Raw genomic sequence first — 26242 nt, forward strand, 5'->3', positions numbered from 1 at the left:
ACTCTATGCCACTCAACTCTACCCCCTTCCACTATACGACACTCTACTTGCTCCATGACACTCTGCTTCACTCCTTTCCATAACAATCAACTCTACTGTACACCACTCCACGCTATCCTATGACACTCAATAGCACTCTACTCTACTATGCTTTACGACTCTCCACTTTACACCACTCTCTTTATACCACTCATTTTTAGCCATGCTGAACAGCAACCACTCTGCTGTAAAACATATTGGCAAAGCCAACAGCTCTGGTATAGGCAAGACCTATTTGTCTTTGCCACTGCTTGTACCCTTGTTATAACACTGTCTGGGCATTGGTTGCACCTAGTTTTAACACCCACATATTAGCAATAAGCAACAAGTGAATCTTTCTAAACGACCTCCCATTGCGCAGCAACACATGTTGCTGCATTTTTTGTAACTTCTGAACCAGTTGAGCTCAGGATAAAACATTATTTTTAAAAATATCTGCAGATTATGCAGCAGATGATGAATTATGTGGCTAATGTATAACTGTGTGAAAATTGCAGCGGCCACGCAATCGCATTATTCCAGTGACCCTGCATATAAGCAACTCTTTTACTATATTGGCTACTGTCACCATAATGTGCTGAACTAGGTTAAATACCTTCTTTTCAGTATTTGAAATGGCCTCTGCTTAGAACGTGCATTAAAAGTATTTTAAATTTGATACAGTGAGGAGAGGTATCTTCTGTGCGTTGTGTTTCATGATTAGACTGAGAGCAGCTTTAAAGCATGATTTCTAGCTTAGTATTGTGTTACGCTTATGGAAAAGAATATTGTACAACATATGCTGTCCGCCAAAAGAGAGCTGCGTCTATTAATTAAATTTAACAGCTGCCTCTAACTATCCAATTTCAGATGATGAACAATCTTACCTAAAATGGCTAAAGAGTGCTGAGTGCACTAAGCTACGGCCATGAGGGCACAGTGACTCACTCAAGGCTTTGCTTCTCCTTAGTCACAGCCACCCCCCCTGCAACAATGGTAATACATATCTTTTTAATGAGAAAAATAAAGATTGAAGTTAAGTTAGATCTGTACCAGGCGCCCCTCCTCGTCCCATAATAGCTAGGCTATTAAACTACAGAGACCGGGACACTATTCTACGTTTGGCTCGGGATAAAGGGACTATTAAACACTATGGCAACACTTTGTTTTTTGTCCCGATTTCACTGTGGCTGTGCCGTCCGCTAGACGAGAATTTAACGCAGTAAAAACTTTTTTGCAATCCGAGGGGGTCCCCTATTCAATGCTGTATCTTGCAGGATTGTGCATAGGCCCAGAGGGGAACTCAAACATTTTCTCCAACTCTAAAGCAGCCCTAGAACATGCGAAGCAGCTTAAACGTAGGCGGCGCAGATCTGGCACGCCACATGTAGAGGAAGATTAAATGCTATACATGTTGTTTCTGTGTTGATATATATGCCTAGTTACCTCGCTCATCAACTCAGGATTGTACTCTGACCATGATGCTATATGCCTCATTAGTGTTTGAGCTCCAGGTGGGCGCTTGCGTATCCTTGAGACAACATACTCTATTATGCTGTACGCTGTGTTAACTGAATCTTGCCCCAAGCTTCTTGACGTCTATGCGGAGGCTTATGAGAAGGGACGGCTTCCGCCTTCTCTTAAAGAGGCTTTGCTGGTGACTTTGCTTAAACCAGACAAGTCCCCCAACATGTGTGAGTCCTACAGGCCTCTCTCGATCATTATATATCGGAAAGCAAAGATCTTGGCTAAATTATTGCCACTAGGCTCCAGCCGCTGATCTCTCTCAGGTCTTACCCGACCAGTCAGGATTTGTGTCTGCGCGCTCTACGACCCATAATTAGCACACTGTCTTCTCCACCTTACACTACTTTGATTCGGATTTCCAAGCAGTCGCTGTGCTGCTTGACGCAGCATAAGCATTTGACTCCCTTCAATAAGACTATATGTTCACGGTGTTGGCTAGAATGGGCCTTCCTCCGTTTTTTATTAAATGGATTAGAGTGCTTAATGAGGAACCGGTTGCCCGGGTGCGAGTTAACGGATGGGTGTCTTCGGTGTGTCCTATAGGAAGAGGCTTCCCCCTGTGGCTGATGCTCTTTTCGCTCGCATTGGAACCATTAACCTGCAAGCTCTGTCAGAAGCATGCAGCAGCTGCATTACGTTTCTGGCAGAGACCACTTTTGGTCTCACTGTATGCAGACGATATGTTACTTTGTACCCGATCCCGCCACATATCTGCCTGAATTGATCCAGGAATATTTCAAATTTGAGCGGTATTCGGGCCTTGGGATCAATTGGGCTGTCAGTGGGGTTTCCGCTGACGGCCGGTATGAGGGTGTTAGAGCTGGATTTCCCACTAACCTGGATGTCAGATCCGGTAAAATATTTGGGGGTATGGTTGCATAGAGATCCAGATAAGGTAATATCGGCAAACTATGAACGTGCCGTTACACGTATCATTGAACTGGCTGAGCGATGGGCGTATTCACAAAACAAGACCTAGACCAAACAGGCATCAAACACTAAATCAATTAATGGTGTACCATCATATGCAAATCATTTGCAAATAACTCCTCTCTTTTAATTGCTGAGGTAGGAGGTACATCCAAGTTATGCCATAATTAAAAAACATGTGCCCAATCCCTTGAAAACATAAAACCAGTTGTGAGACAACAAATAACACACACCTACATGCCCAATTCAGGTAGATAGAAAAAAGTGTGTGTGAGCGAGATGGCGCCCCACGGGCGAACCACCAACGGGAACCTGGCAGGTACTCACCAGGATTGCCCTGATCTCATCATTGGCACCATCAAGCTCAAAAGAAAGATAGGTGTCCACAAAACAAACAAAACAGTGTTTGTGAGGGAATGCAGTGTTGTGTTTGTTTTGTGGACACCTATCTTTCCACCTGAATTGGGCACGTAGGTTTGTGTTATTTGTTGTCTCACAACTGGTTTTATGTTTTCACGGGATTGGGCATATGTTTTTTAATTATGGCATAACTTGGATGTACCTCCTACCTCAGCAATGAAAAGAGAGGAGTTATTTGCAAATGCTTTGCATATGATGGTACACCATTAATTGATTTAGTGTTTGATGCCTGTTTGGTCTAGGTCTTGTTTTGTGAATACATAATTGAGTGGAGGGCGACCTATGACCATTTTTCCCTCTAAGCTCCTTGTTGTTAACTTGAGCGATGGGCGTGCCTTCCCCTCTCCCTCGCAGATAGGATAGCAGTTCTAAAAATGGCCTTTCTCTCCAAATTGCTCTATTTCTTTATCAATGTACCAATTAGGTTGAATGTGGCGATGTTTGCAACGCTCCAATCGGCATTGCTTTCATATGTATGGGGTAGAAAGACGCCTAGATTGTTGAGGGATGAATTAGACCCTCCTGTGTTGGTCACAGGCCACCGAAACACTGTCTGTCAAAAAGTAATGAACACAGATGTGAAACAAAGGTCTTACGTCGAAGTTGCACTTTTATTCATCAAATCATTAACACAGCAGAGAATATATTCATCAATTCGTTAGTTAGAAGGACTATTTAAATGTACAATAGCAATCAGTCAGAAATAGCAACGCAAAAATACATATTTGTAACGCTCTAGTGCCTAGAAGGCAAAACCTTAAATGAGAAAATTAGCCATCCAAGAATTACAATTCCTAAGGTGCATTTAAATGCAATGAAAGGGTGAAATGTCATTGTCCTGAGGCACTGAACCAAGGCAGCTTAATCTGAAGGGGTGCTTCTGCAAATTTATGACAAAATAGACAATAGAGAAAAATTAGCTTTCTGATTTTTATGAAAGAAGAACCCTTTTAAGATTCAATAATGAGCCTAGGAGTCTTAGCAAAGTCATGGCATTTAAAGACACATTTCTGGAGTGAAGAACAAACTCTCGCCATGCAAATATATTTTAAATCAATGGAAATACTTTCAAAATGCAAACTACACTTGACTGCAATGCTAGGAATGCACATGTTAAGTTAGGAGGAACAACCATTATTGCTTTGCAATTGCAATAATGTTTTAGAATAATGGCAATGCAGAGGAGAGAGGAAGATACCATTTTAAAGTACCAGAAGCAATTAGAGCTTCAGCCAAAGATGCTTAGATAGAGGGCTGGGGGAGACCACAAAGGGGTCAGTGACCCAAGGGGTCACTGCAGCAGGGTAGTCCATCGAATGGACTGAGGATCAGATCTTTATACTCTTTTAATAATGAACCATTGACCACAAAATGATGACATTATCAGGTGTTTTTGACCTATAGGACATGATGCATTTTGGTCACTTCTGGGAAATATTTAGGAAAACAGAAGTGCCACCCATGCTACAGAAAGTTTCTCAAAAGGTCACAGGATGTTTGACCATGAATCATAATGAAATTGAACATCTATTGACCAGGATTTGCGTCACTTCATGGAAACTTTTATAAGAAAGCGGAACATTTAGGAAGATATTAGTTGAATGTCTTAGTTACATTAAAGCTAGCAACAGATACAATAATATGAAACATGGCAAGTGGCCCCAGCCATCAGGTATTGCGCAATTTCTCGTTTAGCTCGGGAAGTTCCCTATTCTTGCGGTATCTACGTGGGTGTAAGAGAAGAAGTGCGGATCGAGGGAGGGGTGCCTACCGGGGGAGCTGGGCCTTGCTGACGAAATTGTGTGAGAGAGACACTTTGGGGCCTATTCATAGAAGGAGTACAGCTGGGACAGTTTGGTCAACCTAACAAATTCCTTTTATGCTAGCTGGTGGGGTTATCAGGGTCTCATGCCTCAGGTGTTGGCAGAATTGGCCCGCTACATTTCCCTCCTCTTGTTCATTTTATTGAACAAAAACTCTTACATTTAGTCCTATTGTTGTTACTTCCACAACTTCTATAAGTGCTAAGTTAATTACATTCCCTGTTCTATCCTTGCTCTCCCCGTGCTAATTCTGCTATTCTCAGGAGGTGCAGGAGGTGCAACTGCCAAGGACATGGTGTGCTGGCTGAAGAGCATATCGCTCATTAGGACACAGCCCACATATTTAGAGGTAAGTATGACATTGTAACACATACTGTTTTCTGTGTCTGTAGGCCAGTGTGTGCAAACATAACATCCTGCCCTGTCCACTGTTCCCTTGTCCCATCTTTATCAATGGCTATTTATTCGATTTGGTGCAATATCTCTGTGTAATTTAAGCAATATCCCAGGTATAGCACTGTGGTCATAATACACTTATAACGAGCGTAGTCATTATAATGGTAGTAATGGGGGTCAATACTGCTAGTAGCACCCATTGTCATTTTTTCACATTGTTCTGAAAGTCTTAAGGCATTGTTCCAATCATTGGTACATGTGGTTAGTGTGACTAGTTGAAAGAATGTCTTATCTTCTGCTTTTCAAAATTTTGCTGAAAAATTATGCAAAGCTTCAGTGATCATTTCTGTAAACAGAAAAAAAGTAACCGTTGGTGCCTGTCTTCAAGTAAATTGAGAGGTTTTCAAGCACTTCTATTACTTCAGCACTTTAAAAATAAAAGAAAACAAAGTGATGAAGGAAGTAAAGATGTCTCATTGTCACAACTTGTAGACTGAGGGGTTGGGGCATTTGAAGTTCCAGCATCTTTAGGTGATGTATCGTTGGGGTATGCTTACACTCTTCCTTTCTCTGCTGTGCAGCATGAGCAACCCATCAGGATGAGCATGGGATACCCTTCCCACTTGGTACTTTTCATGGGACGCACCTTGTAATGAGGCTGTCCAGGATGTGAAGCAGGGGAAGGCTCTGGAGGTTTTCTTGTTGCGGCAGGGTCACTGCTTTCTTTGCATGTGAACCATGGATCAAGGAAACCAGTCACTAGCACTTGAAGAGAATGTAAGGGTTCTTGGAAGATAGTATCCAGAGGCCAAGTGATAAACCATGACAAAGACGGGCAATGGGAGCAAGCATTATTGTTGGTAAACATATCTTTCCATTTGGGCCTATCCATATTCCCTCTTCTGTTTGTCTTCATCCTCCCCTTTTCCCATTCTTCCTTTTCTTCCACCCCTTTCCAATGATATACTTAGGGACATAGTACATATCATCATCCTCTATCTTTATATCATGATATCATGTGGAGTAGAAACAATTTGAACCATTGTGTACTTGCAACCAGTTACTGCGATTCCATTTTTTTTTACCTCTATATCAATAAATTCTTGACCTCATAATACATAGTCCGTGGAGGAGGTGCGCGCTGCACATTCTACAATTGAAACTCTCTTTAATAGCAACAGGCCTTACAATATTTGTGCTATCAATGATGCATGCTGTATGTTTGCCAGCTGAGGTAAGATTGGAACTCCAAATGAAGGAAAGAGCCTAAAAGTTATATTGCCATCCCTGTATGACACTTTAAAAAGAAATCCATTATCTCCCAAAAACAAAAGAAGAATTAAAACATCGTAATATAGCTTGTTCCAACAGCAAACATATTTGGAAATCTCTGTCACAGTAACACCTTTAGGAATCAAATCACTCATAGATGTCAAACTGTGCCCTGGGATGTGGAATTCCTATAGACCCACGCCCAGGACATATATATATTTTTTTCAGGTCAAGGGCAACAATTTTTCATGTGTATTTTGTCCTTGGGGCAAGTAGGCCCAAGCCCCTACAGCTCAAACCCTTTGGCTGCCAGTTTACAGTATCACATTATGTATCAGGGAAAGGCATTGTCTGCAATAAAGGTAATATTTGTGTCCATGTGTTAATGCTGTTCAAACTTGTATTTAATTGTTCATTAGTGCAAAGGCTTTTTTATTAGGGTGAGCGCCCTAAGTAAATGTTGTAAGCTCAGACTGCACTTCTGATAGTGGTTAGAGTATAAAAATGTGTACACTCGTTTTCAATATTTATCAATGTGAGGCTATGCTTACTGCTCTCAGGATGCTCTCCAATTAGATGCAAATTTCTTTGCGGCATAAAAATAAACAAGCAGTGGTAAAGCCAGTAGGTCTGAAATTGTTGGTGAGCCTTTTGGCTTTATCAATGCACAACTTGTTTGGCAATATCTTTATGAAACCTCATTGGTGTGGGAGCTGCTGGGCCTGCACCATTATAAGAAACATTGGCAAAAGCAAAAATGGTTTTGGTCTCAAAAATCACACATTTCACAGTAGTTCCTGGCACTGAATAAAACAACTGTGTGTCGATATGCTCCTTGTGAAAGAACACAATGAAGTCACTCACAGTTAAGCTAGCCAAGAGAGAGGGAGAGAGACATCATTTTATTAAACATAAAGGTCATGGTTAACGCCAGACCTAATTAGGGGCCCAATTATTAAATAAAGTGCACCCATGTCCTTGGATTTTGTGCAGATATACAACTTTTGTGAATTCACAAGACTACAGAAGTAGGCCAAGAAATAGTACTCCTAGAAAATATGCAGGTGTCAATTTGCTCAAGCGAAAATCTGAGTGATTGCAAGTTCCTATTACTCCTTTGTAGTCCCTTACAATCTAATTTGTTACAAAAATAGTCCGTCCAAGAACCTAGAAATGAAAAACAATAATATACATCCACATTATTTCTTTTAGATACACATACAAAATAGTACTTCTCCTTGCACCATTTAAGTAAGCAAACCCTTCAAGAACGCAATATACCTAGTGCCATTCTATATATATCTGCTTGTGAAGATGAGAAATGGAGAAAACAAGCCAGCTACCTAACTTGACCTAATTGTGTGATCCTGGGCATTTTATAATTCTTTACACAGCTCACTGTGTTCTAACTGTATACATACATATCTCTACATGAAGGTGGCCTCAACCTCCGGTTACAATCCACAGGAAGTCTATTTCCTGCCTGGCTCAATGCCCAGAATCTGTGGTTGGCCAAGAGTGCAACTTCCAATGGCAGCCCAAGAGAAAGCCTATTAACTCTTTTGTTACCTCGCATCATCTGAAAACACGTGTTGTGTTTAATTGTGCGCTTTGCTGAATAAAATATTTAATATCACGTCTTTTTTTTTGTAAAGCACACTTTCATTCAGAAGGGTATTTTGGCACTAGATACCAGATCCTTATTGTTCCTTCAACTCAGTGGTACTCCTTTTATCCACCTCAAAAATCTCAGTAGACCTAGTTGCATATGAACCTGTGACCATCAAGTCAAACAGAGGCTCACTTTCTCTGTATGTCATGCACGTTGTGTAAACGCCGGATATTCTAGTCTTTTGCTCCTAAGGGTCTACAATAATGTATTGGACCTATATTTTGACCCAAAACGAAAATGGGCTGTAGCTAGCAGTATTCCATTGCATCATTTTATCTCCCCTCTTCTCTCCCTAATTCTGTGCACAAGAAATCGGGAAAGAGTTTTATCTTGCTAATTCCATTCCTTTGTTTAATGTTCACCATCCACTCAGACATCTACTTTGCTCGAAGGCCAGTGGCACCAACCAACTGGAACATGAGCCACAATTTCAAAACCTCATTTTGTAATAGCGAACATCAACTGTGAGTGCTCTGTTGCGACACCCTCCAAGATCGGTGCATACATTCGGGCCATTGCCAGTGCCTGCCTTGGCTGCTGCTGAATTCGGACGCAGGTAGGAGTAAATTATTCTGCACTTAGTATCTTGGAGCTGCAGTATGTTGTTTAATCTTACTATTGTTAATCTAGCATCTAGCTGACGAGGTAGGCCTTTGCATTTTGTACATTGAAATATTGATGCCTATAGATATTCATCAGGTGTATAATGAAAAAATGTTTATGAATTATAATTGGTCATCTAGAGAGATATTCATATGCATTTGAAACTGAAAGTATTTTCTTTTCTGACAGGAAGCTATATTACTTATATTGATGGCATTTTTAGTCTTTTAACATTGTGGGCCATAGAATTTATTTGTAAAGATCTATTTTCAATAAGGAAGGAGATATTTGTATGTTACCAGCAAGGCGCTTTACTCATTTTTACAATCGTTGTTCATTGTTAATCTAGATGTTGTGGGGCATGTTGAATAGAATGAGGATCCAAAAATATCAAAGGGAATAGCTCCATTTTACCCTGTATTACATCTTCTATCATTGGGCTCTGAGCGGTAAGGGATGGCAGTCCTTGACCTCAAATTATTATGTAATTTTTTCTTTTGCGTGGCTGGCCTATCATTTGCTGCTGGGCCAAGTCTAGGGTGTAATAGCAACCAGAAAACCTTTAAAAAAAATGTTGCTGTCTGATGTAGTCAATTAATGCCGGCAAAATCCTTCCTCCCCTCTTACTACCACTTGACTCAATTTTCAAGTGGGAGGATCCTTTATCAAGTGTTCAGGCACACCAGAAATTGTGAGGTGGGAAGCGTGAGGTATGATGGTCAAGGAACTGAATGTACTTCATTCAGGGTGTAATGGGCAAATTAAGGGGAGCCATTTAAAACCATTCTCAAAAGACATAATTAAGAGCCTCGAAGGCAGCTACTTGGTAGCCAGACACAGTCAATCAATCAGTGACACTTATAGAGCGCGCTACATACCCGTAGGGTCTCAAGGCGCTGGGGGGGGGGGGGGGGGAGGTTCCGCTACTGCTCGAACAGCCAGGTCTTCAGCTTCTTCCTGAAGGAGAGGTGGTCTTGGGTCAGGCGCAGGTCGGTCGGGAGGGAGTTCCAGGTCTTGGCGGCCAGGTAGGAGAAGGACCTTCCTCCTGTAGTCGCTTTTCGGATGCGGGGGACGGCGGCGAGGGCGTGGTTGGCTGATCGGAGGTGGCGTTTGGGAGCGTAGAAGTTGACTCGGCTGTTGAGGTAGCTCGGGCCTTGGTCGTGTAGGGCTTTGTGTGCGTGGGTGAGGAGGCGGAAGGTGATTCTTTTGTTGACGGGGAGCCAGTGAAGGTCTCTCAGATGTCCGGAGATGTGGCTGGTTCGTGGGATGTCGAGGATGAGTCTGGCTGAGGCGTTCTGGATCCGCTGGAGTCTCTTCTGGAGCTTGGCGGTGGTACCGGCGTAGAGGGCGTTGCCGTAGTCCAGTCGGCTGGTGACGAGGGCCTGGGTGACGGTCTTCCTGGTCTCGGTGGGGATCCACCAGAAGATCTTCCGTAGCATGCGTAGGATGTTGAAGCACGCCGAGGAGACGTTGTTGACTTGCCTGGTCATGGAGAGGAAGGGGTCCAGGATGAAGCCCAGGTTGCGTGCATGGTCTGTCGGTTTGGGTGCGGTGCCCAGGGCGGGAGGCCACCAGGAGTCGTCCCAGGCGGAGGGTGAGGAGCCCAGGATGAGGACCTCCGTCTTGTCCGAGTTCAGTTTCAGGCGGCTGGTCGTCATCCACTCGGCTACCTCTTTCATCCCTTCGTGCAGGTTGGCTCTGGCGGCGGCGGGGTCGTTGGTCAGGGTGAGGATCAGCTGGGTGTCGCCGGCGTAGGAGATTATGCTGAGGTTGTGTTTGCGTACGATGGCCGCGAGGGGGCTCATGTAGACGTTGAAGAGGGTGGGGCTCAGAGATGATCCTTGGGGGACGCCGCAGATGACTTCGGAGGCCTCTGACTTGTACGGTGGTAGGCGGACTCTCTGTGTCCTTCTGTCGAGGAAGGAGATGATCCATTCCAGCGCCTTGTCCTGGATTCCGATGTTGCTGAGGCGCCGTACTAGGGTGCGGTGGCAGACCGTGTCGAATGCCGCGGAGAGGTCTAGGAGGATGAGGGCCGCTGTTTCTCCATTGTCCATCAGGGCTCGGATGTCATCGGTGGCGGCGATGAGGGCGGTCTCGGTGCTGTGGTTGGCTCGGAAGCCGGACTGTGAGGGGTCGAGGGATCCGTTCGTCTCGAGGAAGGCGGCCATCTGCTTGTTGACGGTCTTCTCGATGACTTTGGCTGGAAACGGGAGGAGCGAGATGGGGCGGTAATTCTTGAGGTCGGTGGGGTCCGCTGTTGGTTTCTTGAGTAGAGCGCTGAGTTCGGCGTGTTTCCAGCTCTCAGGGAAGATGGTGGTGTCGAAGGATGTGTTGATGATGTCTCGCAGGTGGGGTGCGATGACAGCGTCGGCCTTGTTGAAGACGTGGTGAGGGCAGGGGTCGGTCGGTGATCCGGAGTGGATGGAGTTCATCGTGCGGATGGTGTCTTCGGTGCTGATCGGGGTCCAGGCGTGGAGGGTGGTGGTGGGGGGTGGTTGCTCGGTCATGGTGTGCGTTGGTTGGTTGTTGAAGCTGTTGTGTATGTCCGCGATCTTGTTGTGGAAGGATGAAGCGAGGGAGTTGCAGAGGTCTTGCGATGGGGTGATGTCGTTGTTTCCTGCGCTGGGGTTGGAAAGCTCTTTCACGATGTTGAAGAGTTCCTTGCAGTTGTGTGCGTTGTTGTCCAACCGGTCCTTGAATGCTGTTTTCTTGGCGGCGCGGATCAGCTGGTGGTGTTTCCGGGTGGCAAGTTTGAAGGAGGTCCTGTTGTCCGGTGTCGGTTCCCTTCTCCAGACTTTCTCGAGGGCTCAGCAGTTCTTCTTGGAGCTCTTGAGTTCGTCGGTGAACCATGGGGCCTTCTTGCTGCCGGGTCTGCTAGGCGGGGTCCTCAGTGGGGCGAGTTCGTCCGCACAGTTGCTGATCCACTTCGTGAGGTTGTCGGCGGCCTGGCTGGGGTTCGCTGAGCTGGCAGGAGGGTGCTGGCTCAGGGAGGTGGCGAGCTGGTCTGCTGTGATCTTGTTCCAGCTTCTGCGGGCGGCCTGTTGCTGGTGTTGGTGGGTCGTCGTTCTCTTGAAGGTGAAGTGGACGCAGCTGTGGTCCGTCCATTGAAGCTCTGTGGCGTGGCTGAAGTCGATGTCTGTGCTGGAAGAGAAGACTGCGTCGAGTGTGTGTCCGGCGAGGTGGGTGGGGGTGGACACCAGTTGCTTGAGTCCCAGGTTGGCGAGGTTGTCGAGCAGGGTGCTGGTGTTGCGGTCGTTGTTGTTCTCCAGATGGAAGTTGAGATCTCCCAGGAGGATGTAGTCAGCGGAGGGGAGGGCATGCGGGCTGACGAAGTCGGCGATGTCCTCGCTGAATTGCGTGCGTGGTCCAGGGGGTCGGTATATCAGGGTGCCTCTGAGGGTGGTGTTCGGGTTGGTGTGGATCTGGAAATGCAGGTGTTCGGCGCTGGTCAGGGTGTTGTCGGTGCTGGTCGTGAGACGGATGGTGCTCCTGTGGACGATGGCGATGCCTCCTCCCATCTGGTTGGCGTTTCGGTCCCTCCGGACGATCTTGTAGCCCTCTGGGATAGCGATGGCGATGTCGGGAGCTGAAGAGGCGTTCATCCAGGTCTCCGTGAGGAAGGCAACGTCAGGGGCTGTGGCGTCTAGGAGGTTCCAGAGTTCGATGGCGTGTCTGTGGACGGAGCGGGTGTTGAGCAGGATGCACTTGAGGTGGGTGCTGCTGGTGTTCGACTTGGCGGGTGCTGGTGCGAGGCTGGTCCGGATGCAGGTGAACTTGCAGACGTGGCAGCTGAAAGGTCCGTGGGTACGTCGTGGAGTGGCTTGATGGCATTCTGGGAGTCGGCCGGTGTTGAGAGCGGTGAGGGTGGCGGCGGAGTACGTCAGGCGGGTCGGTCGGGGTCTTCGTGGGCCAGGGGTCCTGGCACTGGGCGCGGTCCGGTCGCGGACGGGCGCAGACGGGCTTACCTTTGGCGCGCCTTCGGCGCACAATCGGCGCGCCCGCTGCGCGTGACCGCTGCGCGTTCGCACGGTCGCCATTTAAGGCGAAGTGCGCGGGTGGGCGGAGCAGCTGGGAGGCGGGAGCGGGGAGGGTACAGAATAGAAAAAGGGGCGGGGAAAAGCGGCGGTGGCGGGAAGGGAGGGCGGAGGGCGGCGAGGTAGGCGGACAACAAGGAAGGAAAACCAAAACACGGGCAAAAAAGAAATTAAACAAGACAGGCACAAATTATCGACAAAACAAGGGAAAAATGAAATTAAACAAGACAGGCACAAAATATCGACAAAACAAGGCAAAAACAATCCCCGCAGCGGAGGCAGCCGGCAACCGGCAAACGAGGCAGCAGCGAGGCAGAGGGCAGGCAAGGGGCACACGCAGCAGCTGGTGGCCGTGCGGCGCGGGGGTGTCCCACAAGTGGGTCACACTCACCTGCGTCGCACGGTCGCCATTTAAGGCCAAGTGCGCGGGTGGGCGGAGCAGCTGGGAGGCGGGAGCGGGGAGGGTACAGAATAGAAAAAGGGGCGGGGAAAAGCGGCGGTGGCGGGAAGGGAGGGCGGAGGGCGGCGAGGTAGGCGGACAACAAGGAAGGAAAACCAAAACACGGGCAAAAAAGAAATTAAACAAGACAGGCACAAATTATCGACAAAACAAGGGAAAAATGAAATTAAACAAGACAGGCACAAAATATCGACAAAACAAGGCAAAAACAATCCCCGCAGCGGAGGCAGCCGGCAACCGGCAAACGAGGCAGCAGCGAGGCAGAGGGCAGGCAAGGGGCACACGCAGCAGCTGGTGGCCGTGCGGCGCGGGGGTGTCCCACAAGTGAGTAAATACTCAGTTAAAGTGGGTGTGCCTGGCACGTACCCAGATGTTCCTGCTGATCACTTCTCACTGCAGTGGATAAGAGAGATGTAAACCCATATATAAGATCTCGCTACACAGAAGTGAAAGTCTGTGGTACCATGGTGAGAGAAAGGCCCATAAGCCTGGCAAGAGAGGGAGAGACGCTACATGCAAATCGAGGGATGGAGAGAAATAGCTGCTGAAAAAGGAGAAGAGCCGAGGGCACTTTCTACAATGTGGAGAGAGAAGTCGAAATGTTTCAGCTGCTGCCAGGCCTGAGAGAGGAAACCACAAAGTGACGTGATGAAGGAAAGTAGCTCCCCTTGTAGAAAGCACGTAGTAGAAAGAAAGACACTGTTAATCTTAAAGCGATAAGAAGCCTCCCATTCCTTGCATAATTAAATTTTGAAACAACCCAATTTACACCAAATAGTTCATCAAAACTCAAAACAAAGGTGAGCTGCCGGACGCAGTCCCATAAGCACGCATTGGTGGCCAGTGGCGGCTGGTGACATTTGAAAGCGGTAGGGCGTAAAAAAATTGTGGGGGTTAATATAATTTATAAAGAACATATTGAAGACGTAACCTTTATATTCATTAAAATAAATCTTCCGGATAATCTGGCAATAGTATATTGAATTCTGCATTAAGGTTTGCTACATAAATGCTTTTCTTTCTTCCTGACTGCTTCAGTATATGGGTCTATTCTCAGCCAGGCAGATAATTGACACATTGCGAATTCTTTTTAGGCCACAGTTATATGCAATACTATGGAGCGGCTATGACAAGAATTCAGCAACTATTCACAGCCTGACGTAGACAGGATAAGCATAGTTTTCTAAACTGAGAAGCTTCCGTCCAAACACTTGTAATAGTAAGTACAATTGCAGTGATGTATCTGGGAGATGCACTGCTTAAGAGAACAACGATCGTTATACTAAATCGGTGTCGTCCTTTGACAAACATATATTTATTTATTTAAGCATACAAAAGCTGTTCAATGTCATTCAGAAAACACATGAATGAGCAATTCAGTAGCTAAACAAAAGCATCCTATTTTTTGTGAGTTAAAGCTGATATAACACTGATTTCTGTTATTTAAGCTGCAAGCATGAGTCAAGTAGCACTATAGAAAACCCACAACAACCGTATTACAAATTAATTTAAACCATCTATACAGGCAGGCATAGTAGCTCACTAAGTTAATTTGCTGCTAACATGTGAGTTTAATTAGCTGGTAACCTGTTCGAATCCATGCAGGACAAACTCATTCTTCCGATATCATTAGTTTGAGTACGAAAAAGTACGAATGAATTGTAACTGTCACCTAGGTCCATGCACGATTCCTGATAGTATTCCCTCAACACCTGTGTGTTTTGGTGCCCCCGAGGAAACACGAGTGGCACAAATAGAGCAATCAGTGTACAATCAACCCTGGCGCCGCCGTGGGCGCTCCAGCGGACATGGAATGTGGTCTCTGCAGCTTGCATTTCATAGAGACCTCTCCTTCCAGCTGACAGAGATTGTGGTTCTAGAGTGGACCAGGCATGTGCAGGCCTGTCAGTGTACACCAGACTGCTGAACCTTTGGAGTGAGGGTGAGTATGGCCTCTGGAGGAACCTGGTCCATGATGGGATTCTGGACCCAGTGGGGTAGTTGGGAGATACTGCACGCCGCCTAGGCTGGACAGGTGGGTGTCTCGGTTTGGCATAGAGCAGGTCCATAAGGGAGAGAACTCCAGAGTGATCTTTGCCTAAATATGGGACTTCTAGAGAGCCGTACTGCACCGCCTGGAGATGGGAGCTGCTTGATTGCCTCCCCTCCATTTTGCATACACTAGTTCCCCAACCCTGTGAGTGTACTGAATCATAACACAGATATGCTCATGCCCACCCCGCTATGACTGATGACCGGTGGGGGTTAAAACAAGTAAAAAGCAAGATCTGCAATGGGCCCCCATACAGAGCCCTGGACTTCTGGCCTAATGTCGACCTTCAAAAATAATAAAAGTAAAAATGTAGTTTATGGCATTATGTGCCCATGCCCAAAACTATACATTAGGAAAACCAATCAGGAAGTCCGCCAACGGATGACACAACATATGTCCATAATTCGAAGACAAGTGGCAAATGCGCTGCTGGTACACCACTGGACCTCAAAGAATCATAGTCTCAATGATTTAAAGTGGACTGTTCTTTTGAAAGTTGACAGAAAATAGCGTGGTGGAGATATAGGGCAAGTTTTACTCCAGAGAGGAGCAATACTTATTGTTAAATATAATACTGCAACAGATGGATTAAATGAACTCTCCGAAATGTATAACCTGTAAAAAATCAACCCACTCCCTTACAAATGGGTGAACCTCTTTAAGTGTGTACACGTAACTTATACAACTCTTTAGCCATACTGGCACATTACACGCCTATGGTCTGACTTCCATCAAGTCACGCCACTGACCATCGACTGGTCCATTATTAAAATCAATTTACGCAATTTTTTTGCGAAACTCGCACAATTAAAGCCATTTTTCTGACACCCACTGGACATTGTTGGCAGTAACGCGAGTGTTTCTTCTAAATATCCAACTGTCTCATGATATTCAGTGAGAGGAGGGCTGGAAGGAAGAGTGAAATGAATGGCAAATAAAAAGAAGAAAGAAACTTACATGAATGAAGTCCAATTTACACAAAAAGATGCAAGCAAGGATGAAAGGAATAACAATAATTGTAAACAATATTTGCATTGGTGGGTAAAAAAAATGGCTAACATTATGAAAGGCTGGATCAATGAATGGATGGACAAATGGAAGACTGGATGGATGAGTGTATTGCTAAAAGGAAGGTGAAATGAAGGATGGATGAAAAAGAATGGATATATGGATGGGAGGATGGATGACTGACTGCAAGTGAGAGTGGAAGAAAATTACAACTGAAGGAAGAGTGTAATAACTAAGCCTGTGTGGAGTTTGCAGAATTCAACAACGTAAAACTCCGCAAAGTGCAAATAAAACTCTACTGCGCTACACGTAGCGCCGCAGGTGGCGGAATGTATTAGATAAATGCTGTTGGCTGTGATTTTTCAGTGCCAGGTGTTTGTCCTCACTGTGCAATCATTGTGGACAGCACCAGGCTCACCACAAGTGGGTGGTGCTTCCTTTCTGCTGCTTGAGTAGATTTTAACTTGAGGGGCAGCTTTCTCAACACAAATGGACAGTTTCTCAATGCGAGCGGTCGTGAGCATACACAAAAACCCACAATGAGAAATCTGACCTCCCGCGTTGAGAAACTTCGCGGAAGATTGATTTTCCACGCTTGCACTCGCCAACTTGAGGTTGACAATCTCAAATGAGGAAAAACTTCGCTGTGAAGTGGATTTTTCTCACTTGTGCTCGCCAACTTGACGTGACAAATGAGAGCGGGGAAAACAACTCTGCTGTGCCGAGTTTTGCTGAACTCTGCGAGCTCCGCCTAATGCAGATTGCGGAAAACTCCACAAACTTCACAAGCGGAGTGAAGTTCACCACCCAGACTTAGTCATAATGAAAGAATGGATGGACCCAATGGTAAATGAAGGATGGAATGGTCAAAGAATGGTTGGATGGAAACATGAAATGATGGATAGATGGATGGATGCATGAAATCTTAAACAATGGAGAGATAGATGGATGGAAGGTGGGGTGAAGGGTGCTCATCTAGGCTGTGCACAGCTTATTAGCTTCTCTCACTTGATGGCATAATGTAAGGATCAAAAAGGGGATATTTTAATTTTCTGGCTACTCCCTTGCTCTCAAATCCTTCCTGTTGGCCACATCTCTGTAATGTGACATGCTAGGTACGCTCAAGGACATACACAAAGAGAGAAGTGGTAAAGACCACCATGATATTTATAGTACACAGGTGGACTACATATTGCCTTGAATCTCACAATTGCTCTGCCTTGCACCATAAGAGGTGTCGGGGTGGTTGGTGTGGATAATATATGACTGATTAATTCGTTTGCTACGGAGCTATGTGCTGTCTGAACAATATCCATCTTAAATAACTGTCTCTCATTTTTGTATTATATGTTTAATAATGCAATAAATAAAAAATATAATTTAATGGTTAAGTTGTATATTTAATGGATATTTGGGAAAATAAAATTGTAGAATGTTACCTTTTCCCTGCCTGAAACCACAGTAATCTAATTAACATTAGCTTACTGACAGCTGGTGTGCCAGTTCATGAAATTAATTAGGTGTGAAAAAGGCTCAAAGAACAGGAACAATGGCCTAGGTATGGCCAGGTGGTTTTCTTCCCTTTGCAGGAAGATCAATTAGGGTAACCTTGGAACTTCATTTACTTCTGACAGGCCTGACGTTTCACATGTAGATTTAAAGAGAGCCTTCAGGATGGCAGACTTTTTTCCCCCAGAAGTTGGTTTTGAGTCCCCACATAGGAGGGGGCTTCCCCTTCTCCTGCTTTGCAGACTAAATCTGGTGAAATAATCCTTCTCTTGACTGTCCCTTTTGATGTATCTGACATTGCGACCATTCTTGTTCAGCCTCAAAGTGTGTCTAGGTCCTCATCTACTGCAACCATACACTATCATTGGCACTTAGTGCTTTTTGGTGCTATTTCCACTTAAAATGTTAAAAGCTCTTGGCTCTAGCTCCCCTTATTTGATTTTTGTTATTTTGATGTTGTTTTTTATATTAAAATATACTCTAATTTTCTAATTTGGGTTGGGGTTTTTATTGCCCGAAGCTAAGTCTGTCCGCTCTGTGCAATAGCCACAAGGGTGTTAAGATTGCTTTAATTTAGGGGATTGGGCGGGTTTCTCCTGACATGGAGTGTTATTACTCCTTTGTCTCAGGCATTGTTTGAATTGTAGTGGCACAATCCACCGTGGGTATAGTTTATAGTTGCAGCACAACAGCCTGCCTCAAACACAATTCTTGCATGCAGCGAGAACTGCTGTCTGTGATTCCAACACAGAACTGCTTAGCACACAGAGACTCTACCATTGCTCCCCAGGAATGAAGATCTTTCTCCAAAGTCTTACTTTATTCTGGTAGACACACACACCACCTGCAGTCAGGCCCTTCTAGCACTCTGAGAATAGCCACACCTCCTGCACGGTTGGCAGGTTTCATCCCTCCCTCAGCAGGCAGATTGGTGTCTTCACACTTCAGGTCGGAGGAACTGCTGTTTCCATCTAGGCAAGATGTCAAGTGATGTCTACTCACCTCAGGGAAGCTGATTCTTCAGGTCACATTGAGTCCTTTGAGGTAGAGCACTACTTGGTCAAAATGTTCTTGGAACTGGAACTACAAGCGTGTCAGTGGCTTCCACTTTTATAAAATATAAGAAGAGATGTGGATTCAGTGACTGTCCTTTCATAACCAGTTGGGGTGGTACCTTTTTCAAGTATTTTTCTCAAGATGCTCTCCAGACTCAACCTTAGGATAGAGTGATGCCCCTCACAAAAATGTAGTCTCCGACCTTCAGCGCCCACAACACAGGCTCAAAGAGGTGTGAGCTTTCTCCTGATGACTTTCAACAGCCACACTGAAAAGTGATCATTGAAGAGACAAAAGGCGGGTCTTCCCCTAAAGGGGTCCCTGCCCCATTAACTACAGAGTTTGTAGAGACAAATCTTTGCACCAGTGGGCCAGAAGGCCCACTGGTGCAAAGATTTGCACAGATAAATAGGTCCAGGCACAATTATGGATTCACAAAACTTAGAATGGAACAATGCTAAATTTGGGTGTGGCTAGTACTAAAATCACAAACCAAGAGATCAGATACTTGCAGGTGGGCACTTTTGGCAGGGGAATATTACTATGCACTTTGTAAGTGAACTGACAATCCCAACAGATACCCCTCCCAGATCAGATGACTTAGAACCGTACTCCACCATAGGAGAGGTTAGTTCATTGGAGTGGTAAAACCGGTAGGAAATTCCATCTGTCTTCCGATGGTTAATTCCAATTCCATGTTTCACTGTGAAATATAAACCTTACAATAAGACATGCTATTTAAACAACTTGGGATTTTCACCACTCATTGACATCAATCACTTGTGTGGACATCAACCACTTGTGTGTTTTTTATCTCTTTGGACCATGGACTTAATTCCAAATAGAAACTGTTGGAACCATTTCAAAATGGAACCATTTCAAAGCCCACACTATCACAAAGCATTCCTTATCAATAGTCACCCAGTTCTGTTCCCCAGGTAGAAACCTACACATACTAAATGCCACCAGATGCTTTCCACCCTTGTTGTCGAGCTGGGCTAGCACTGCACTAACTCTGTTGTCTGAAGCATCCATCTTTATTATGAAGGGTTCACTGTCTCAGGTCCCTTCATTACAGGTGCATTGCACAGTGGTGTCCTTAGGTCCACAGAATATTTTCCATCCTCTTTAGTCCAAATCACCTTCTTGGGAAGCTTTGTGAATATCAGAGATTTTAAAGAGGCCACTGTAGTCTCATAGGTAGCTACATAGTTCCTGTTGTAACCTATGAGTCCTAGAAAGGATCTGTCTTGTATCAAGGAAGTGGGTATCTCACACTCCAACACTGACTGAATTTTGCCATCCAGTGGACAAATCTTACCTACCTAAGGACCAAGTTAGCTTACTCCGTACTGCCCAATCTAATACTTGATTGCTTTGATTGTCAGTTTCATCTTGTATCCTGACCAGCTTCTGTTCTATGCTCCAGTTGGTCCTTCCATGAATTGCTAAAAACCACAATGTCATTTATATAGGGGATACAGAACTCTTCTAGCCGTGATAAAGCATAGTGGGGCATAGTTGGCTGGCGCTGGAAAGTGACCGGTATATTTACAACACAGAAAGCATTAACTTAAACTGGAATAACTCCTCTAGATTAGAAGATGTAGCCTTTTCCTTTGCACCATGTAGGAACTAAAGCAATCTGCCAGTAGCTACCGGTCAAATCAAATTTATGCAAGTACTTTGCAGCACCCGGCCAGGGCACATGGTCTCCAGCTCTAGGTATCAGATCTGCATTTGTGTTCGTGATTTTGTTGAAATGTGCAAGTCTGTAGAACTGTACTTGGGCACCAACACTGCTGGGCTGGCCGAAGGACCACAAGATCTTTCAATCATCCTCAAGTCCATCATCTTGGCCACTTCTGACTGAATGCATTCCTGGACTTGTTCAGAGATATAAGTCTTGCTTTTGACAGATAAACTATCTCTTTCATGGCACTGCGAGGGTGTGGACTTGTCCATTGGAGAGGCTGATTCATAAATCTACTCGTCCTAATAAAAAATACCCATTTGTCTCTTTGGTGCCATGTAGTGCAACGACAAATTATGGCAGCAATCCTATTATGTAAGGGGTCTAATAATAGCCTCTCTGATTATGCCAATGCTCATACTACAGTATGGTTTGAATATTAGCAATTCCATTAACTTGCCACCTTTCCGCAAATCTACATCCTGGCACTGGAGGTAGCAGTAAGCAATAGTTCCATGGTTGGATTGCCTTTCTGAGTCTGCACAAACCTACTAACTTGCATGTTTTATGGGGTTTCACCTGCTGTTCTCTAATCTTTTCCCATACTGGGAAAGTTTGGAAATTTACTCCTGACAATGGCATGATTAAACCTTCTCCAGGGTTGAGGAAGAAAGTAGTTGGAAGGAAAGTGAACTATGCTCAACAGATTTTCACATGAGCAAATCTAAACATGCAGATTTTCTCATGCTAAAACGAAGTTCAAAAATGTATTCTCTGAGTACGATTTCCTGGCCTACTTCTGTAAATACTTGTGAATTTATGGGTGCATTTTGTGACTTTCTTTAAGAACTGGGTCCCTAATTAAGGTTGGCGTTAACCAAGACTTTTTATTTTGTAATAAAATTCTATCCCTCTCTCTATTTATCAATCAATTTCACTGTTGCTGCCTGCATTCTTTCTTTCACAAGGAGCATATTAGCACACTGTTGGTTTGTTGATTGCTAGGGACTACCGTGGAAATGTGTGTTTTTGTAGACGAAAAATTATGTTTGCTTTTTGACTATGTTTGTTATAATGGCAAGGGCCTGGCAGCTATAACAACAATAAGGTTTTACAAAAACCATGTCAAAACAAGACACACATTGACAAAACCATAAAACTGACCACTATTGTCAGACCTACTGGCTTTGCCAATGCTTGTTTATTTTAATTTCCCCCATAATCTTGTTGAAACTGGTTACTCTGATTTTCCATGACGAGTATTATTTGGAAATATTAGCATGCATAAACACACTTTACTAAATGATGGTTCAAAGAAATGGTACCTAAAATTTCACAGCAGTTTAGCAAAACATTTTTTCTTATTTGCATTTTACTGTGAAATCAAAGAATTATCAATCTTGCTTTCGAGCTTTTGCAAATATTTGCACTGAATCAGAGAGCATTCTTGGAGCATTATACGTAGCCTCATATTGTTAAACTCTACAACTGGGTGTACACATTTTTATACTGGAACCACTGTCAGTAGTGCAGGCCGAGTGTACAACATTTCCTTGGAGCGCTCAAACTAATAATAAAGGCTTTGCATTAATGACCATAAAAACAAGTTTGAACAATGTTAACTTGCAGACACAAATATTACCATAACTGCAGACAATGCCTCTGCTCTGATCCATAATGTGGTACTGTTGACTGACGGCCAAAGGATATGTGTTAAAATGGATTTGGCCTACTTGTTCCACAGATGAAATAAACATGAAAACTTGTTGTCCTTGACCCCAAACGATATGTCCTGGGTGTCAGTCAAATACCTTCTTCATTTTGAATAAATAAACAGTTGAATACTCAGATTACCCAAAAATCATGTTTCTAAGAAAGTTCAGGATCGTAATTCCTGGGAAGGGGCAATGGCCAGTTTTTTTAAGTTGACCATGAAGCCGTGCCAGTGTAGCAGCAAGATCATTCAATGGACTGATGTGCAAGGACCTTTGAAGTGAGGACCCTGATGCAAAGAAAGGGGACCCGATGGCTTAAGTGCAACCCTTCCTCATCTTGGATAACTAGCCTGCTGAATTCTTGGATTACCAAAGATCTGGGTAAGGACATTGGGACAGTGGCCAGTATTAATTAAGTTTTCCACGAAGCTCAGCCACTGTATAAGAAAGAATATGATGGTCTTATGAGGAAGAAAGTATCGTAAAGATTGTGCAATAATCAGAATTTCATGGACCTAGAAGGTGCAATATGTCCCACATGCACAGAGCCAGATGATGGGCCAATGCATCAGTGTGGTGAAGCATCAGGGAAAATAAAAGTTGCCAAAAGGTGAACTGATATTGCTGGTGCTCTGCAGTGGAACCAACACTGATGAAAGAGGGAGCGGATAATGATTACAAATAGTAGGAAAGGTAAGGTTGAAATTCTTCAGATTAAGCCTGTTGAGCTGCCCCTCTAGCAGAGAGTACCTTGATTGAGGTGAATACCTTTGCATCTTCAAATGGGCATAAAAAGTCCAATGAACATGAAGATTCATTAAGTTTTTTTTGTCAACAAAACTGTATTAAGGAAACATGCTGAATCCACGGTTTATTTACTATTGTGCCTTTGATGAATGGTAGAGATAGTAGACTATGGTGAAATATTCATAGACACAGCTGTGCAGTTTGTTGGGGACTGGGTACAATCTTTTGAAATAAATTCTTTAGAAAAAAGGCTTGTACACCAAAATAAACGTACCCCCCACTAGTGACTTAGGAAGCTGAAAAAGTGGCCCATCTTTGTAAATTGGGGCAGTTTTGAACTTGTAAAGACTCAATGTATAAGTATTCTGCAAGATTTGGATTTGAGCTTGCTTCAGGTGATGTTTGTTTTATTGTCATAGAAAACAACAGTAAAACCATTCCGTAAGGTCTTAAAAATAGGCCCACACACCCCACAAAACATGCGTGACACACTGACCTGTCAAACCAGCATGTCGGGTACTGCCGTATTGCCCTCCAGTCCAGTCCGACCCTGCTACTCCTTCAAAGAGATGGTAACAAAGGGGAAGCTGTGTGAAGTGGCCTCCTTTGGACAGCTTCCTTTTGAGATTTGTGTTGACTGCCTCAAGAGGAGTATGCAGTAATCTAGAGGACCACTGCATACTCCTGCCATTTGCGGAAATGAAATACATACTAACTACAACTTACGTTCTCCCTCCTAAAATTCTGTCTGGAAGTTTTAGAGATAAGTGTACTACATTATTAATGGTATTTGTATCTTCTGACAATCATATTGCAGCAGACAAATACATTTTTTTATTTCACTGCCCTATGCATTTTGATATAATACATAATTGCCTGATGCCTGTCCTTGTTTGTATGTCAGAATATTGAGTGTTAAATGTTATGCTACAGAAATATTATAGCAAAAATATGGATGACTAAAAGATTGACAAGGGAGTTTATTTACGTAAGTATATATTTAACATACATAACTCCACATCTATGTACCTTGAAATATGGAGTTAAGTACAGTTAAACTGTACTTACGCATTTATTTTGACCCTGTCTATATTTTAGTCACTGATATTTTTCTCATGATGTTATGATAGCACGATATTTAGTATCTGATGTACAAGCACGGTATGAGGTACTTTTTTAATCAAAAGGGGGGACAGAGAAGTGAAATCGAGATCCATTCAGCTTCCTGGCAGAGTACAAAGATCAAAAAGGGGGGAGAATGGACCACTTGTAACTACTTTGCCAGGGTTATTAGTTATTAGTCCTTGGTACCTTTCATAAAAACCCTCATACACGCACGTAGATGGTAAAGCGGTATATCTTGATTCTCCGCTTTAATGAATCGTTAATCGGTAATGCATCATTATAGGGTTTTGTTTTCTGGTATGTTAACCTCCACCCGGAGGCCACCACTGGGTTCGCAATAGTGTCCAGGGACCCAAAAGAATCAAGTGCTTAAAGTGAAGTGGGTTAAAATTATTTAAACATCCTCATTTGAGCGCAATTATTTATCGAAAACACAGGGGGTGTTCAAGAAATTAAAATGGTGGGTGTGCAGATTTAGTTCATGTTACTGGATCTAGTGCACTGAGTGAAATTAAAAAAATTAGGTTGACATGTTTCAGCCCCGCAATGCCCAGCCGGGTCTATGGGGCTTTCTTCAGAACCAGTGTAAATGTTCTTGCTGGCACTATTTGTGCAACAATTGAGATTGGATTGGTATTGGTCCACTCTAACAAAGATAGGTCAGTAGTACCCGTAATCAGAAAACAAAAAAACTAAAAACACCCAAGTAGATTCAATATGTGTGTAACCATATTCTTGAAGCTTAACTAACTTGTGTTCAACTTTCTTTTATTAAATTTCTTGAGGTCATAAATCACGATCTCGCATATATTGTGTTTATCACTAGAGTAGAGCATTACAAACATCATGGCATAAACCGGGAAGGTAGCGCTGTCAGTATCATACCGTAAAAACTAATGGTAGCTGTGTATTCATGGTCTCAGGTGAACTGAGATTTCAATCTCAGAAGCGTTCACAACGATTCATATAGTTTTACTCTCACACCATTCTCTGCTAAGAAACACAAGGACTACTCAAAAAGCAATCGTGCTTACGGCAAATGCGCGTGTAATTCTATTGCCCCTATACTCATGGCGTCTCTTGATTTTACACATGAATAAACATTAAGCTTTGTTACCTTAGACGGCCAAATGTTGGGTCTCATCAGGGGACCGGCGAGAGAATCCCGGTTGGTCTATGATGGGAAAAATAAACATAAGTAAAAGACCTTACTTGAGAACGGCGTGTGCAGTCCTTTGATCTCGTGTTCTCACCAGCTACAGTGGGTATTTCCTGCTTGTCATCACTCTTCCCCTGGATACGCGGGTCTGTTAGTGCGGCAATTTATTTCCTCCCAGGAATAAAAACGGAAGACAGACTGTGTTGTAACTAGCGAGTTTATCGCGAACTATATGTTGTGTCTTGACGTGCAGGTTTTTAAGTGAAATTTGTTTTAAAAAATTGTATTTTAGGTATCATTATTTTGCCTAAGGTCCTTATGTGAATATTTTTAAAGTGACACATATAGATGACACATATATGTGATTCCTTTTTGGTCTTGTGTGTGTATTGGCTTCTACCTGTGTATTACTATGTGAAATTAAAAAGGGGATTGGTTCATAAGTTCTGTTTTTTTTCTTTATTCCTTGTGTTAGATCTTATCAGGGTTAAATAGTTGCATTATTTGTCGACTTGAAGGGAGATACGTCCCCATTAGCATGTTCTCTCCACAGTCATTAAGCCTGTAGTGTATTATCATCTCATTAGTAGAGGACATGTTACAAAACTTAAGATCTTAAGAAGTATTAGCAGTGGCAATGGTAGATGTATTTTTCTTCTTGTCACTTTTTTAGACATTTGTGTGATGACGGCGCATTCTTAGTGTGAGTCTATGTTCTTATTTTGGGTAATCTCAGCGGTGTTTTTGAGAGAATGAATTGTGGTCAGTAAAACTGGTGCCACGGTACGTCGTCATTAATCCTTTGACGTTGGTCTGTAATCGATGGACCCTCCTTTGTTCTTTTTCATACAGTATTCGTTCTGCATTGTTGTTTTTCATTATTGGCACTTCAATGACTGTCCAGTTCAATTCTTCTGTTGTATGATTTAAATCAATGTAGTGTTCAATAATTTTTGTGGTGGCTTTATTGTTCTTAATATTAGTTTTGTGTTCTCCAATCCGCAACTTTACTTTGCAAC

General features: G+C 43.8%; 1 protein-coding gene across 2 annotated transcripts in view; it reads left to right on the plus strand.

The window, feature by feature from the left end:
- The window catches only part of AGBL1 (AGBL carboxypeptidase 1), a 3462078-nt gene that overhangs the window by 38602 nt on the left and 3397234 nt on the right, over positions 1-26242 (plus strand). Inside the window, exon 1 of one of the 2 annotated variants that reach the window (XM_086958114.1) lies at positions 8547-8614. The exons of the other annotated variant lie outside the window; for it this stretch is intronic. The gene's annotated coding sequence lies outside the window, so the exon portion shown is untranslated. Of the gene's footprint in view, positions 1-8546; positions 8615-26242 lie in introns of those variants that run through there. 2 annotated transcript variants of the gene reach the window in all.

This window comes from Lissotriton vulgaris, chromosome 2_1 (genome assembly GCF_964263255.1).
Source record: "Lissotriton vulgaris chromosome 2_1, aLisVul1.2, whole genome shotgun sequence".
Classification (NCBI taxonomy): Eukaryota; Metazoa; Chordata; class Amphibia; order Caudata; family Salamandridae; genus Lissotriton; species Lissotriton vulgaris.